This window comes from Cygnus olor, chromosome 4, assembly GCF_009769625.2.
Source record: "Cygnus olor isolate bCygOlo1 chromosome 4, bCygOlo1.pri.v2, whole genome shotgun sequence".
Classification (NCBI taxonomy): Eukaryota; Metazoa; Chordata; class Aves; order Anseriformes; family Anatidae; genus Cygnus; species Cygnus olor.
Window position 1 is genome coordinate 36,040,459 of NC_049172.1, and position 7,691 is coordinate 36,048,149.

Consider the following 7,691-nt stretch of genomic DNA (forward strand, 5'->3'; position numbering starts at 1 on the left):
TGTTTTTTCCAGTTAACACGTTTCTGCTAGTTTATATAGTGTTCTTGTGTTAAGCAAAATATCAGATCAATTTCTGTACTTCTTGTGCAACCAATGCAGAGATTACTTTTGAAGCCTGAAGTTCTAATAGATTGTTTTCTTGATGGCCACCCAAGAATGTAAGAAGGATGTGGGTTCTACAAATACAATCACACTCAAAATGTTTTTATACACTTGTTTAAAGCATGGCTTCAGGAGTGTCATGGATTCATGTGCTCTGCATATGTTTCTCTCAATGCCTACATAAACTAAAGGAAATGGGACTTCAGTAATTTATTTTTTTCATTGTTTGCAGTCTCAGAGCATGCAAACAGAGTTATTACAGACAAAGTCTTGTATGTTACTGCCATAATTTGCTCGTGTTGAAGCCCTCAGATCTGTCTGCCTATCCCCATCGTAATTCTTTGGTGGGCTTGGACATTTTGGCAGTTCCTACAGAAAGTTCAACTGGTCTATTGTATTTTTTTCATTAGTGGGTTGGTTCAGAGCTTGCAGCATAAGAGTTCACCAAGAATGATGAAAGCCTTAAAGCACCAGAACATAATTATCCTTTGTTCTCTGATTTTACTACAAGGCTTGTTCTCTGCCCTTGTAGCCATAAGACAAAATTTCAGTGTGAGAGAGAGTGTGCAAGTGAGAGAGAAGGAAAATGATATGAAAGGAGTCATCCATGGAATGACTGTCTTGCGCAATTCATCTGTGGACACTGATTAGAATTTCTTCATATCTCAGTCTGTTTACATCTTCCTTTGACAATGTACATGTAGCATTAACAGACGTTAATGGTCAATTAAGGACTTTTATGACTTAGTGTTGAAATTAAGCTATTTTTAGACAACTATTTTTTATGGAATTAATGCATTTGACTTCCTTTCCCACTATGGATAATACGTTCCATTTTGGTTTTGTCATAACTGTAGCATGAAATTACAGAATTCTTCGGTTTCTGATTGTATACAGGTAAACAGATACGCTTGTTCAGTTATGAGATATGTAGAACATACCAGAAAGGGTTTTGTAGATCAGGCACTGACATATTTGTCATTGCTTCAGAACAGTAACAGAAGTGGAATGGAAACTAAAACAAAGCACAGTTACCACAGTCAGCTGATACTGTGTTGTGAATGTGGGTACATTCATCCTGGCTGGCATTGTAAGATTTTTCTTATTAGGAGAAATGACGTAGATTAACCCCTTGGTCAACAGATAAAGCTAGTTTCTTTCTGTCTGCTTACCTGACATCTTTGGCAATGTTGGACTTTTGTTCCCCTGTGAGTATACCAAGTAAATATTTCTTACAGCTGTCACTTAGAGAGGATAGTTTTCCAGAACAGGACATACTTAATTAAGGAGTGCAACGTTCTAGTCCCGATGAAATCAGTGACTTGATAGTCTGCGTTCTCCTTCCTGAAGACCCAATACACCTTGGGTAGTTTTCTGTTCTCCTTTGGTTCTTTTGAATCTTAGATTTTTTTCTTCCACATATCTTCTAGCAATCCTTCACTCCTTTTTTTCCTGCGTTATATATCAGTAGGCTCTGCAAGACTAAATTCGTCTACTGTTTCTGTGTTCAGGGTACACGTATCTATCCTAGCTGCGAATTCTCTTGGAGTCCATAAAATCTGAGTCAACACACGCATACCTCATGTAGCTATACTTCACCTCAAGTATTATCTAACCATCAGATGTAACTTAGCATGGAGTCTTCATCTTTTTCACTGCTCACATATCTTTACTGATAGCATTTTCTCCCTACCAGTGGTTCAACATCAACTTCTAGGTTGTCCTCTCTGACATTATTTCCTTATGTCTAAGCCCAAACTAAATCTTTCAGAAAAATGATCCTGCTGCATTGTCTTTCCTGTTTGTTTGTTTGTTTCTGAGCTCTTTAAGTTTTAAAGAATAACCTACCGCAAAGGAATATTTAAGGAGTTCATGCTAACATTTGTCCATCACACTTGAAGTTACAATGCAGTCATTATTTTCAGGAGATGGAGTTTATGTCTGCATGGGTTTGCTATGGGTGTTTCTGCTAGTGGATTCATGGGCCTGTTACTTGCTTTTCTAAAGTCTTTGATAGCGTACATAGGTAATTTTCTTTAAAGTTTTTTTTTTAATTTTTCTTTAAAAGGAAAATATTTGCATTCACTAAGCTTTTCCAGTGAGGGGTATTTTAGCATGAGGATTAAATGCACATTCAAAATTGTATTAAGTGGCTTCTAGTTTAACCTCTTGTAATTTAGAGGGGCAGAGATTCCACTGTAATTCCGTTCATATCTGGTGAATTGTCTGAATAGACAGACGGATAATTAGGAAATGAAATATAGCTTCAAAGTGCAAAATATTAATCCAGAGGTCATTTTTAAATTATATAGAACTAATTAACTTTAAAATGTCTTTTTATGTGCTTTTCTGTTGGGTATTGGTCATGCCATTTACACATGTGGTACATTCAGGACGACGTGGTTATTACTTCCTCTGTCACTATCCAGAAATTAGAGGAATAGAAAAGAACATATAAACCTGTTCCATACATGCCTCTCACAATCTGAATGTAAATTCATCTGTTCTGTTCAACATGCGTCTCCTATAGTAGCCAAAATGGTTTGGGGATACTATGGGATTCAGTTTCAGGTGTTTGGAACTCAAGTTTTGCAATATGGAAATTAAAATAGCAACCAGTTGCAAACTTCTTTTCTGGTTCCACCTAAATTTCCTTGAACTTCATTGTCAGTATGAGTAAAAAGCTTCTTAACAATAACCTCTTTGATATCTGAGTCTAATACTTTCCATTTGTTTTAGCTGACTTCTAAGAACTGGTAACAGGCTATTCTGAAATACTAGAAAATGCATTTAAGTATTGTTACTCATCTGGAAAAAATTGAGCATACTTTAATGGACAGAACGTGTAGACCAGACATTGCACTAAAGTGCTGTCTTTCAAAGGAGCCTAGGAAGGGTTTGTTATCAAGAGTCAAGACACTGAGTTTCTACAACTCTTGAGGGGCACAGCAGCTGCATTTATAGCACTCATGTTGATGAAGGTGGTCTCAGCTCGTTAGATTCATCTCCCATGTAGACAGAGTGCTCTTGTGCTCTTCGTAAGGCAGGGCCTTCTCTGCCTTTTCCAGGTAGGCTCCACCACAGTATGGGATGTGGTAGAAGAGCGCAGCATTTTCTCCTTACAATGCTGTGACTAGGAAAATACTTCTTAAGGCATTTGACTTCTCACATGTCATTTGATTCTAGATGGCACTAGTGATGAGATGACTTTCCAAGGTCAGCTATGTTCCCGTGAATTACTCTGGCTTGTGCCCTCATCACCCAGAGTGCGTTTTGCTTTGTTATGCAGGAAATGGCTCCACAGATCAGCAGCAATCACAACAATTGCATCAGCCTTTCTCTTATGTCAGTCAGGTGCTTTTTCTGACACTGTACAGGTTTATGATGTTTCTTTGTGATTGCAGATAAGAAATAACTATGCTCTCTGAGAATGTTATTTATTTCTCACTTCTCAGAGGTGCTGTCAGTTTTTCAGCCTCAGTCTCTCCCCAGTATGCCACTATAAGAACCATTTCCTTCTGACCACCTGTAGTATCAACTGTGTTGCCAAGTTTTGACATGTTGATGTAATTTGGGGAATTATGCAGGCCATAACTTTCCAAGACAACCATTATGTTTATGAACCCTGCTGATTCAAAATGTGGTTAATTCAGCTTCTTCTTCTTGGAATACTCTAAAGGTCAAATTGGAACATAAATCTCTTGCACTGATTTACAACATCTCTAAGGCCTCAACTTCTTCAGGCAGGGACCTGAAATGCCAAATGTATTCAAGTGTGTTGCAAAAAAGCATTGGTTCAGGGTAGGAATTTCATTTGTAACTAAAGCTGCCATTTGCATTGTCGACAGACAGTTTTGTCTTATGCTAACACAAATGGAATTCACATTTTGAAAAATGTAGAGGTGTTTTGTTTATAATAAAATCTCTGCATTTCTGAGTTAAGATTAGCATAAAATAATTGCGTGCTTTGTTCTTTGAAAATGCATGTTGTCAGTCATGATATCTTTGCAGAGAATGACAAACTTCGTAATACGTCTTTCTTCCCTACTTAATTTGACGGTTATGAAATTTAGTGCATTTTGGCACTGACCATTTAACAGCAAAACTGAAATTATATTTTTTCAGGGTGTAGCGTGCAGGAGCACAGTATGAATTCATCCTTTGATCTTTCCTTTTACTTTCTCCAAAAGTAGCCAGTGAATCAAAGAATTGTTGGTCTCCGAGACAAGGATTGCATTTATAACTGTATGTTGAATACCACTTAAAGAACAACAAAGAATACTCTTTTACCTTTTTTTTTTTTTTTTTTAAGATATTTGTCATGTATATCCAGTCTGATGTATAAACCTACCTACATCGCTTTGACTTTATTCTAACACAGTGAACAAATTTGGCTTCTTAATCAGGCAGCTCAAACAATAATAGTCTACCTCAAAATCAGGCCTCTGATGCACTTGAAAGATTTGTGGAGTTCTTGTCCAATTCAGGTGATGCATTTTGAATTCTTGTATTCTATAAGATTACGTTGCGCAGTCATTTCATCATAGTTACCGTGAATGGAACACGTTACTATACCTTCTATTAAATTCAGTCAATGTGAGGTACCAGATAACTTTTTTTTTTTTAATTTATTTTCTATTATTATTGTTATTGTCATACACTGATGTAGTCATAGGCATCGATAAAGCTGTTGGGAAGGGGACCACAAGTGCAGCTGATAACAGTTTAGCTGTCACTGACAGGTCAAATAGAGATTCTTTTTAGATTCAGTTATCAGAAGGGCTAGGGGATGATTTGGGACCAGATCCAAAGACTTTCTCTGCTGAGTATTTTCTAGGACAGAAGTTTGAAGAGTATTTTTGAAAAGTAAACATGCACTAGTTAATTTGTTTGCAGAGCTAATTAACTAGGTTGTGATCTTTTTATTTATTTATCAGATTCAGGATTAGCATAAAGAAATGCTTGCCAAAATCAGTACATCCGTACGTAGAAGATATCTTTCTTCTCCTTTTCGTACCAGATTTGATAATTCAATCATCAGTTTTTCTTCAGGGACAGTGTACTCACTTGTGGAGTTTGGCTCCTTTTAGGTTTGCAACAGTTATTTCCTAATTTCAACCAAAGTATCTGCTCTGTGAGTAAATGGCATTGGCATCACTCACTTGCCATGTCATGAAGTTGCTACCAAGCTTTCTTCACTGCAACACAGTATGTAAGTGATGATGAAGCTCTTACCTAGCAACAACTTTTCTGCTTCATGAGCTCTGTCAGTAAAAGTGAGCAAAGTTGTATTCAGAAGCTTTCATTTCTATTTCTTTCTGCTTCTCTTTCTCTCTTTTACACAGGCTTGCCTAGAGAATGTTGTGGCTAAGTATGATAGCACAAGCACCTTTCACAGTGCTGTAGCGTTTCTTTATAGGTTGTCTGTGAGATATAGTTAAACAAAAAGCGATCGTTGTATTGAAACAGACCGAGCATGCTTCTTCAAACAACCCAGCCAGCACTCCCTTGTGAGGGTGTCAAAGGACAGGATGTATGGGCAAGCAGCTTTCATGCATGAAGAAATCAAGGCTGTCACAGAGTTACAGGGGCAGAAAATCAAGAGAAAGGGAGGCAGAGGCAGTCATCGCTTCCTGTAATGCTGATACTTGTCAGACAAATGGTGATCTCTGTAACATTCCCAGAGAGGCTGCAGGTCATTGCTCTGTTGTGGAACTTCAGCCAGCATCAAGTGGTTGGAGAGTTCGGAAACCTTATTGTCGTCATCTGTCCTCTTGTGCTGCTCTTGCTATGGCTCTGTAAATTGGCAGTGTGGCAGGGATCTTTGAGACTGAATTGGCATTTCTCCAGGATTAAAAGGGAAAAGATGAGATCAGAAGAATGAGCTCCATGGACTGAAGCACGAAAGAAACAGATCTTATATTTCTGTGGTACCTCTTGCCACTTCTCCAGAATTTAGACAGGAGTCAATGGAGACTGGTGATCAGCATTTCTAGTTTCGTTTATGGTTTGTTATCTTGTATGTTCTTGTTCCTTGGCCACTGCACAGTATCCATAAAGCACATTTATCATGCTGCCCTTTCATAGGCTTGTGGGAGAGTCTGGAAGGCATTTATATTCTGGTGATAAAAGGATCTTTGTTAAAAATCATATTCTGTGTATTAATATTTTAGAGTTTTGGCAAATAATTTCTATAGGTAACCAGAGGTGGCAGCTTGCAAATGGATTAATAACTGTTTGAAACAACTGATACTGTGAGGAAGCCTAAATTAGATCAGATGAATTAGGCTGGATTAAGATCAAAGCCCAGATAGGCCATAAATATATGTAAGATGATGACTGACTGGGGAAGGAAATTTCTAATGAAGAATTTATCACACAGATTTTGCCAGCTTATCAGTACAGATGGCTTGCAGAATTCTTCAGTGTATTTGTCGTTGTGAAGATCAAACAGAATTCACTGGTCAAATCATCTCCAGCGTACAGACTGTTCGTAAATTCAGTAGTGCACGATTTAGACTGTCTAATTAAATGAATTGGTTGATACTGCTGCTGCTGCAGTGATAGATAGTTTCTGTAATTAGCCTAAGTGTGGAAATTAAGGTGATTCCTTGGAATACAGTTTTGGATATAATTAATATCCAAATAAAAAATATATATATTTTATATAATATAATTAATTTATATATATATATATAAATATATAAAGTTTTGGATATAATTAATACAAAAAAAGGATGATGGTAAAAGAATAAATTTCAGTCACCACAGCTTCTTTCAGGCCAGGTATAGTACAGAAAAGCAGTAACTTTAGCATTACCTTTACTTGTACATATTTTTCAAGGAACACTCAGCACTTTCTGCAGACAATTCACTTCCTTAATAGTCTTCTGCATAATAAAAATCTGAGCACCATCTAGAACAAACAACTGGCAAGTTTCTGAGTTTATTTTTGAAAAAGAGGTTTTATTCTGTCAGAGAACCGGTTAGCCAAAACTTCAGTTTTGTGCTTGTTCTAATTAATGTGTAAAGTGACTAATGAGCATTTTTCCAGACACTGTACAAAATGTTGTTACCTGAAGCACTACAAATTAAAACAAGAGTCAGCATCTCTGCTTGTATTTCTGCTGTCTTTCTTATCAAGTCCTAACAAGCTCACTCTTAGCTTTCCTCAGGAACATGTTCCAATATTTTATTTTTATTTGTATATTTATTTTTATTTTATTTTTATTTTTATTTTATTTTATCTTATTTTAATCTCTACTGTTCTGATGTTCCTTTGTTCTGCCATTTCTCTCCCTCCTTTTTGTCTCCTGGTCTTTCCAGACAAAGCTTTTTGTGAAGTAATAGCTGGCAAACTCCTATTTCCCATCTGTTTTGTATATATCTTTGTTGGACTATAGGCCTGATTTCATGGTCAATTGTTTGAGCTACCTGAGTAGATGAAGGCAATCAGTTTGCTCTTAACTGAGGAGTAGGAGCTAGACTTAACTCATAAGAAGCAGAGCATCTAAGACTGTGCGTGTGAATGACTTCTAACAAATTTGGTTGTATCTCTGTAATAATATAAGCCCAGAGCATGAGTGGGG